This window comes from Tupaia chinensis, unplaced genomic scaffold, assembly GCF_000334495.1.
Source record: "Tupaia chinensis unplaced genomic scaffold, TupChi_1.0 Scaffold141943_1, whole genome shotgun sequence".
NCBI classification, from domain to species: Eukaryota; Metazoa; Chordata; class Mammalia; order Scandentia; family Tupaiidae; genus Tupaia; species Tupaia belangeri.
In genome coordinates, this window is record NW_006201797.1 from 1159891 (window position 1) to 1170578 (window position 10688).

At 37.2% G+C, this 10688-nt stretch overlaps 1 non-coding gene across 1 annotated transcript; it reads right to left on the minus strand.

Moving 5' to 3' along the window:
• Positions 1–587: 587 nt before the first annotated feature.
• Positions 588–649, minus strand: LOC114005091 (U7 small nuclear RNA). Its single transcript, XR_003547005.1, has one exon. It is a non-coding gene; the product is annotated as a U7 small nuclear RNA (small nuclear RNA).
• Positions 650–10688: the final 10039 nt, after the last annotated feature.

Consider the following 10688-nt stretch of genomic DNA (forward strand, 5'->3'; position numbering starts at 1 on the left):
CATTATGCCTGGAGACCACGCTGTGTGGAAGCCAGAGAAACATGAAGAGTGATCATCATCATGTTCACAAGGGAGTTAGGACTGTTGACTTAATCTTTATTTATTTATTTATTTATTTATTTTTGGAGAGTTTTTTGCTATAGGGTGCATGCGCTCGCCTGAAAGACAGAGAGAGGCAGTGAGACAGAAAGTGAGAAATCGCCTCCCAGAGGGGATGGCCATGCCGCGGTCCCTTCTCCTCCATTCTCCTCTCAGGATCTTGGGCACTCATGCACATGTGCCCAGCATGAGTTTAAGCCACCAGGTCTGGGACTTGAACCACGGTCAAGTACATGGGAGTCCAGTGACATAGCCGTTACTCTGCTGTTGACTTCTTGAGTCCTGTAGTACTCTGAAAATCTCAGTGATGGGCTGAAGCTGAAATGAAGGTTTCAGATAGTACAATTTTAAAAATCTAAGTCAACATTGTTTTTATTTTTATTTTTTTTAAGAGTGTTTATTTTGTTTGTTTGGTTTGGTTTTTGTGCAGCTTTCCGGTAAAGACGGGAAAAAGAGAGTTTATTTTGTTTGTTTGGTTTTTTTTTTTGTGCAGCTTTCCGGTAAAGACGGGAAAACCTGCCAGGCAAATTCTAAAAGAGTTATAACACTTTTTAGAGAGATTTTTGCTTTAGGGCACATGCACTTGCCAGAGTGACAGAGACAGAGACAGAGACAGAGAGAGAGAGAGAGAGAGAAAGAGAGAGAGAAAGCGCACACATGCCTGCTGGTCTAGGATGGCCATGCCACTATCCCTTCTCAGCTCTTCTCTCAGGATTTTGGGCACACACGCACACATGCCTGCTGTGAGTTTTGAGCTGCAGGGTCTGGGACTTGAACCATGGTCAAATACATGGGAGTCCAGTAACGTAACTATTACACCACCTGCTGGTCCCATGGTGTTCTGTTTCAAGTGGGAATATTTAAAAAATTTCCTGGGAACTAGCAGTTAGCGTAATGGCTATGTCGCTGGATTCCCATGTAGTCGACTGTGGTTCACGTTCTGCAGTTTTTAAATTTGCTATAGGGTATGTGTGCTCACCAGAAAAAGAGAAAAAGAGAAAGTTACTGTTCTTGGACTCAAACCATGATCAACTATGTGGGAGTCCAACACCTTAACCACCACACTACCTGTTGGCCCCAAATTATTAGCTCTTTTAATCATGAAAATTCTTTGAGAGAGATACTCACCCACCTCCCATTTTGCAGATGATGAAACTGGGCCTACAGGCCTGTGTGGAAGGGCCAGCACTCATAATCAACTTGGAGGTCTTTGAGTCCAAATCCTTTATACCATGGGACCATCAAAAAGACAAATACCATCTAGGAAACATCCTGATGGACATGGTTATTTATAGTCATCCATAACATATATTAGAGTTAGTTAGCAATTCAAAGGAGTTATTGCAAAATGCTAAGGCTGATATGAAAATAGAGATATTTTATGGGTGGCTTACCTACCTGATCCTGAGGTATGCAAGCTGGCCAGCCTAGGGAGCTGGTACTGTCTCCGGATTTATGCACTGAGAGCACTCATCTAAGTCTTTTGAGAAACTTATGGATTCACTAAATCCTCGTGATTGATTAAATCATAACACCTGTGACTCAGGTTGATTTTTGTCTGTAATTAATTGATGAGACACTTTGTCAGTCATCCTGGTATTCAATAGCTCTCTTGAGCTGGGGCAATCATCTGTACATCCAGGCTTTATCCCCCCAGGCTTAGGGACATTCATAATAGAAAAAAGACTTTTCCGAGTCTCTGCGCTTACTTCATGTTCCTACATCCCTGCCTGCCTATCTATTTATCTATTATCTATCATGGGTTAGGCACTCAAGTAGGTATGTCTGGAAGAATTAAACTTCTGAAAGAAGATTTATTTTACTTATTTTATTTTTTATTTGTCTTTGTTAACTCTGAAAAATAGCCATTTAGACAAGAGTTACTATCCTTTAAGTACTTGCATCTGCGAGGTTAAGTGAGCTAATACACAGCTAGTTGTGTAACAGTGCTTGGAGACACTGAGTTAATCCAAACATGTTGGAAGGAGGTTTTGAAGTGGAGATCTCAGGAAGATAACACATAGTTTAACCCATTTTATAAATTGGCATAATAATTATACATATTAAGGGATGCAATGTGATTTCTTGTTACAGGTATGCTCTGAGTTATAATCATGTCGTAATAACATATCCATTACCTTAAAAGTGATCATTTCTTTGTTGTGAGAACGTTCAAAAGTCTCCCTTCTAGTTGTTTGAAATATACATTCCATTTTTGTTTTCTGTAGCCCCCATACCATGTATTAGAGTACCAAGACTTATTCCTCCTATCTTTTTTCTTTTTCTGTTTTAGGTTCTGTGCACGAGAGCAATATAGTATTTGACTTTCCATTCCTGGCTTATTTCACCTAGCCTAATTTCCTTCAGGCTCAACCATGTTGCAAATGACAGATTTCATCTTTTTTATAGCTGCATAATATTCCATTGTGTGGGTATAAATACTACATTTCCTTTATCCATTAATCTGCTGATGGGCATTTATGTTGTTTCCATATTTTAGCTATTGTGAATAGTGGTACAATGAATATGGGAGTACTGATGTGTCTTCAACATACTGATCTCATTTTCTTTGGCTATATACCCAGTAAGCGGGATTGGTGGATCATTTGGTAGATGATGTTTAATATTTTGAGGAATCGCCATACTGTTTTCTGTAATGGCTGTACAAATTTATAGTTCTCCCAGCAATGTGTAAGTGTTTCCCTTTCTCCACATCCTTGCCAGCATTGTATTTGTCATTTTGATAATAGCCATTCTCAATGGGGTCAGGGGATACCTTCTTGTGATTAAAAAAAATTTTTTTAATAGTGGTACAATGAATATGGGAGTACTGATGTGTCTTCAACATACTGATCTCATTTTCTTTGGCTATATACCCAGTAAGCGGGATTGGTGGATCATTTGGTAGATGATGTTTAATATTTTGAGGAATCGCCATACTGTTTTCTGTAATGGCTGTACAAATTTATAGTTCTCCCAGCAATGTGTAAGTGTTTCCCTTTCTCCACATCCTTGCCAGCATTGTATTTGTCATTTTGATAATAGACATTCTCAATGGGGTCAGGAGATACCTTCTTGTGATTAAAAAAATTTTTTTTATACATTCAATCACTGTATATCATTACAGCTTGCAAAATGAAATTTCCCAGCATAAATACACAGTATATTAGTCTAGTCAAAAGTATTATTATACGCATTATCCTCAACAGATAATTGTCTATTTTGATTTTCATTTCCCTGATGGTTGATGGTGAGCACCTTTACCTATACCTGTTGGTATGTCTTCTTTGAATAACTGTCTATTTAGGATTATTTTTCCCCATTTTTAGAATTGGATTATTTTTGCTGTTGATTTGTTTGAATTTCTTAAAAATTCTTATTAATCCCTTGTAATCTATAGGGTCATTGGAAAAATCATGATGTATCTTTCTGTTTTTCTTTTCTTTCTTTCTTTTTTTTTTTTTTCTTTTTTAAGGGTGCATGTGCTCACCAGGGAGAGAGAGGGAGAGAGACAGACACAGTGAAAGAAATCATCTCCACCTTGGGGGGGGGAAGGCCATGCTGCAATCCCTTCTCCTCTATTCTTCTCCCTGAGATCTTGGGTGGACACACATGCACATGCACCCAGAGTGAGTTTTAAGCCACCAGGTCTGAGACTCAAACCATGGTTGGCCATGTGGGAATCTAGCAAAGTAATTGCTAAGCCATCTGCTGGCCCCTTTTTCTGTTTTTTTTTTTTTTTTTTTTTTTTTTTTTTTTTTTTTTTTTTTATGCCAAAACGGGTCATGACTTTTCTGACTACCTAATGATTTGCAAATAGTTTCTCTTATTTTGTAGGTGTCTCTTAACTCCGTTGTTTCCTTTGCTATCAGTTTTTTTAGTTTGACTTAATCTCATTTGTTTATTTTTGCTTTTGGTGCTTATGCTACTGAGATCTTTTCTAAAAAAATCTTTTACCAGACTAATGTCATGTAGTTTCTCTTTTGTTTTCTTCTATTATTTATTTCAGTTTTTTTAGTTTGACTTAATCTCATTTGTTTATTTTTGCTTTTGGTGCTTATGCTACTGAGATCTTTTCTAAAAAAATCTTTTACCAGACTAATGTCATGTAGTTTCTCTTTTGTTTTCTTCTATTATTTATTTATTTTTAATTTGACCAGAAAGGGACAGAACTAGAGAGAGAGCGAAAATGAGAAAGCAAGCTGCCAGGTTCAGGGCTCGAACTGCGCTTGGCCATGTGGGAGTCCAGCACCCTTAACCACCAAGCCACCTACCAGTCCCTCTTCTATTATTTTATAGTTTAAGTTTTTAATCTAGTTTGATTTTATTTTTGTATATGGGGAGAGAAAGGGGTGTAGTCTTATTCCTCTGTGTGTGAATATCTGTTTTCTGAGTATCATTTATTGAAGAGACTGTCCTTTCCGCATTGTGTTCTTGGCACCTTAGTTGAAAATCAGTTGGCCGTAGATGTGTGGATTTGTTTCTTGGCTGTCTAATTCATTCGTTTGGTCTATGTGTCTGCTTTCATTGTGCTGGTTGATATAGCTTTGTAGTATATAACCATTGTTTGCAAAATTAATGACTTGACATTTTGAAATAAGCCAATAGAGGTTAGAATACATATAGATATTCATCACATTAAATTGGATGTATCGGACTGGTCCATGGCCTGGTGGTTAGGGAAACTGGATTGCACATGGCCAACCAATGGTTCTGTACCTAGTAGCTTGAGAAACACGCTCAGTGCATGTGTTCTGATAATTTTTAGTCTCTCTGTCCAAAGGAACTGGAAATAAACTGTAGAGTGAGAGCAATGCAATACGTTGGTTTGGCTTGGATAATTCTTCCTCTAAATGTTCAAATTCCCTTTAACACTACTTTTCTTCTCTCATTATCTTATGCAAAATGGGAATGGCCTGTCTTACCACTGAATAGGAATGACCATTAAACACCATAGTTATGACCCACAACAATGTTGAACAATTGAGAAAAATTGTAGTAATTTCAAAATAGGAAAGAAAAAAATCACAAAATTGAAATGAACATATATTAAATGTTTGCAAAATACAACATTTTTGTCAGCTAGTCAACAGCAATACAACTATTAAGTAGTTACATATCCACTGTCTTCCGTGAGCGGTATGGACACACTTTAAGATACGCTATTTAACATGATTCCAGGGCGTTCACAAGTAAAAGTGAGGGATATATAAATAGCCAATAAGTGCAGAGAAAGAGTCTCAGCATCATTAGTACCAATGAAATGCAAAAGAAAACTACAATGAGATGTTACTTCATACCCATTAGGAGAGCTAAAATAAAATGGACAGAAAATATGAGTTGTTGGTGAAGATATGGAAAATCAGAGCCTTCATATGATGCTGGTAAAATTGTAAGATGGAAGTCACTTTGGATACAGTCAGGCAGGTTCTCAAAATGCTAAATATGAAGTTACGGTATACTTAGTTAGCTGTTTCACTCTGTGTTATTTACTTAGAAGAAATAAAAATTTTTGAGCTCACCAAAACTTGTATAGAAGTGTTCATGGCTATTATGAGCATTCATTATTCATAATAGTCAAGAAATTAAAACAACCCAAAGGTCTATTAACTGATGGACAAATATAATGTACAATAAGTATGTCCATCCATGGCATATTATTTAGCAGTAGATAACCCATGCTACAATGTGGGTGAACCTTGAAAACATTACACTGAGTGAAAGAAGCCAGTCACAGGGGATCCCATTCTGGATGATTTTATTTACATAAGCTATCCAGAATAGACAAATCTGTAGGGATGAAGGGAGGAGGTACAGGAGCGACCGCTAATGGGTATGGGCTGTCTTCTTAGGGTGGTTAAAATGTTCTAAAACTGATTACAGTGATGGTCACACAGACGTGTGAATATAAGAGGGGGTCTTCCAAAAGTTAATGGATAATACACATTGAAAAAAAACTATGAATGGGTTTTGGCCTTTTTTTTTTTTTGTACCTAAATAAGCTCATACTTAATTTTTTCTACAAAGTATTTGAAGTCTCATTCATACAAAAGGCGATTTAATCATACTCTTCAAATAAGTGAATTGTGTGATACATGAATTAAGCTACTGAGAACTGGAATGGACCCTGGAATGACTATGCAATACCTCTTTTTCTCTAATGTGAAAATCAATGTAGTTGTTCTCTTTTTGTCCTTCCTTCCTGCCTTTCTTTTTTCATTCATTCACTCAGAAATATTTATCGAACAGCTACTCTGTATTAAACACTATGTTAAATACTGCTTATATGGTTATAAAGAAAAGAGATGCAAACCTTGCCCATGTAAAGCGTGTGTGTGTGTGTGTGTGTGTATGTGTGTGTGTGTGTGTGTATAGTTGCAGAGAATATTACATAAATATTCTCAGAAATAAATATTGAATTACATACTCTGCACTATGAAGGAAAAGAGCTCTTGTGCTCTGAAGGGTGAGTAGGCATTAGCTGGATGGAGTGGGATGGTTTTGTGCTCTCAAGAAAGGAAAAGCAGGTCAGAACATGGAGGGGTAAAGGAGGAGCTGTGAATTTCATGTTGATTTCAGGGAAAGATAAGATTCTGCTAGAGACTTTAGGACATATTAATGATGACTTAATTTATGAAAGAAATGGGAATCATTGAGAGTTGTGGAATGTTGAAATGATATTTATAATAAAGACAGGATTGCCTAGGTTGAAGGGCTGAGAGTGATTTGATGGGCACATGGAGAAGTGCAGAGAGCAGTGTGGAAGCAATTGTAGTTGTCTGAGAAAAATATTGCTAGTACCTTGGCAATGATAGCAGTGAATGGAGGCAGATGAATTTGAGATATATTTAGAAGGTGAAATCACTAAGATTTAATGATAGATTAGACATATAATGCAGGTATCCAGATTTTTTTAAAGTTTATTTTACTTCCTTCTTGTGGGAGAGAGGGACAGAGAGAGAGAGAGAGAGATAAAGTTTATTTTACTTCCTTCTTGAGTGGGAGAGAGAGAGAGAGAGAGAGAGAGAGAGAGATCCCTTACAGAGACACTGCATTTCCCTCTCAATCTTCTATTGCATTATCTGTACACACCTATCTTCTTCAGTAGACAATGAGCTCTTTGAGAGTAGTACCTCTGTTTTTCTCATCTCTCTGCTTCCAGCTCCTAACCTCATACAGTAGGTACTCAAGGAGTGCATGTTCAATGAATAGATTACATAAATCTGCTCTTGTTAGGAAATATGAAGGGACATTTTGAAAACAGCTCAGTATGAGGAGTGATGCTGTGCTCTGGGCATCTCCCTACACTGTTGTTTGGTGGAAGATTCAGCGCTCTTTAGCCCCTTAAGTAATCTGGACATCTCAGAAGAGGGAGAGGATAGTAAAGAACAAGTACTTTTTATTGAAAAGAATCAAGAACTGCGCATAGTTTCATCTGGTTAAATTCTTTTAAAAGAAGGAGCTTGTAGAGAAATAAGACAACAATCAGGATTTTATGCACACCCATGGGTGCTCCTGGCATGTTTAGGTCATCTCAGGATCCTAACCATAGGCCTTCCTATGGCTACAGTATCATGAAGTAGAGTGCTACCACCTGCACCACTGTGTCAGATTTATGATTTTAAGAACCGTTTACAGAGTTAGGGAAGAAAGAAGAATAAGATGTGAAATGCCACAAATGATATTCTCAATGCTGATAGGTAGATCATTGTATTTCCTTTTCAGTGGTCAGAGTTGCTTCTTTCTTGGAGGTCAGGACAATATGCTCTTGGGGTCCTATGGATAAGACAGGTAAACCTCACTCTAGCTGCAGACATTCAGGATAATTCTATAAAACTGTGTCACATACTGTATTGTGTAGACTAAGGCACAGTTAATTAGACATATTTTCATGTCTCTTTTCTTTGTGTACTGAGCTCTCTGATCATCTCTTCCTTATTCATCTTTTGAGATCCTAATGCATCGAGTGGAATTCAGTAATACAACTCTGATGTATTGAACAAGTGAACGGAGAGGATAGGTAGCAAAATGGTAAAACCAATATGTTGATGTGGAAAAAGAAGAGAGAGAAAGGATAATTTATGGGTAATAACTCAGAGGTGCAGAGAGGTGATGGGATGAAAGCACAGGTTGAAAGAATAGTGTTGGATGAAAGAAGGGATAACTTTTTCCGAGCTACAAAGGAAGCAGGAAGGACTGTTTCTGGTACAAAGGTGAAGCAAGGACATAAATGCTACTGGAGTTGAGTAGCTGTTTAAAGTGAAGTCTAGTGGGTTGGATATTAAAGTTCAGGAAAGTAGTAGGACTTTTGTTGAAGAGAATAGTTCAAAGAGTACAGTTATCAGTTAATGGAAGGGTCAGTATGTTTCCCAGGGCCCAAGGATGAAAGGCTTTATGATAAAGACACCACCCTGCCTGTCTTTCAGCTCCATGTTCCACCTCTTTCAGTTACCTGAATATTTCATGCTCTGTTTTTCTTTAGCTCCTTACACATGCTTTCTCCTATGCCTGGAATTTTCTTTCTCACCTAGTCTTTTCAGAGAACTCCTGTTTATACTTTAGGATCCTCTTTGTATCTCATAACTATTTGGAAGCTTGTGTTCTCCCCAAGTATGGTTAAATGGTTCTCCTGTGAAAGCCCACAGACCCTAAATTTGTATTTATTACAGGACTCATCAAATTCTATTGCATTGTCTCTACACACCCAGTTTCTTCAGTAGACAATGAGCTCTCTGAGAGCAGTACTTCTGCTCTCAGAAGTACTGCTTCCAGCTCCTAACCTCATACAGTAGGTACTCAAGTCATGCATGTTCAATGAATAGATTATATGAGTCTGCTCTTGTTAGGAAATGTGAAGGAACATTTCGAAAACAGCTAAGTATGAGAATGATGCTGTACACCGGGCATCTCCCTGCACTGTTGTTTGGTGGAAGATTCAGCAATCTTTAGCCTCTTAAGTAATCTGGATATTTCAGAAAAGGGAGAGGATAGTAAAGAACAAGTAAGTACTTTATATTGAAAAAAAAATCAAGAACTGTGTGTAGTTTCATCTGGTTAAATTCTTTTAAAAGAAGCAACTTGTAGAGAAATAACATAACAAACCTTTACTTATCTGCAGAGTAATGGGTGTGTGAGAAGATATCAGTAAAAACCACTCATTTTCAAAATTTCATGTATTCTTAAGGTTGTGTCTGACCTTGAGGATAAAGTAGTGTGATTTTGAACTATTCTATGCTACACGAAACAGCTTTGCTTCATGGAAATTTTGTAATGGGATTTTACCAGTGTCTCTAAAAAATTCATGAATGTATTAAAAAATCATTTGTAGTTATAAACCAGTTGGAAATGCATGGCTGTGGGAGGAAGCATGAATAGTGGAGAGGGCTCTCAGTTCTGCCTCTGACTAGAGTTGTGAATTCAAGCAAGACTCTGAGCCTCAGTTTCACTATCTACATGCAATAAAGAAAGTGGAGTAGGCCCATCCAACAGAGCCATTCTGTGACTATATCCATTGGCCATGTGTGTGTTTTTATAATAGAAGAAATAGAGTCTCTCTAAGAGTCAAGGGTTAAGTTTCTGTCCAAAGTATAGTCAAACTTAGTGATTCAAAACTGGTTATTCAAATTCCCAGTAATGTGAACACAAAATACTCCTCAACAGAATATCTATTTATTTGCATTATTACACATGAAGAAGAATAAATTTGAATGGAAGGCTATGGAATCAGCCATATCTGTTTTTTTAAAAGAATTATTTAATTTCATTCGTTATTTTTTTATTTGACCAGATGTGACAGAGAAAGAAAGAGAGAGAGAAGTAAGGAGAGAAATAAGCCACCAGGTCTGGTACTTGAACTGTGGTCACCCATGTGGCCCCGCCATATCTGATTTTTCACCTAGGGTCTGCCACCTACTGTGCCCTCTTGGGAAAATTATTTAATCTCTTCTATTGATTCTTCATCTGTAAATGGGGTCAATAATAATGGGTCATCAGAAAAGTCATAAAAAGAAAAGCCATGACATATTTTTCTATGTAATAATGCATCGTGACTTTTCTGAGGACCCAATAGTATCTACCCCTACAGGTTTTTGAAGAGATTAAATGTAATAAAATATTAAAAAATACTTAGCATGGTGCCTGGCTAATGTAAGTGCTAAATAACAATAACAATGATAAAAATAGTAATGTTTATACTTAATTTTGGTCTTGTAGATGTAAAATATGATTGTAATTGGTCTATCATAAAAATATTTGGGCCAGGAGTGACGTCTTTATAGGAAATTTAAGTTTTTCTTTTTTACAATGAGGAAAAAATGTCCAAGAGTTGTTTAGAAATACTCAAGGTCACAGAATAGATTACAACAAAACTGTACCCAGCTATGGTAGCACAGCTACCATGTAGAAGACCTTAGGTTGAGCTGTACAAGCTGGGTGCATCTGTGCATGCCCATGATCCTGGCTGGATGGGAAGACTGGCTGTAGGATTGCAGCCTGGGACCTTGTTGAGGATACTTCCTCTCTCTCTCTCTCTTAAAATAAATAAAAAGTGCAATAGAAAAGAAGAAATGTTGTATTATCTGTTTGCATTA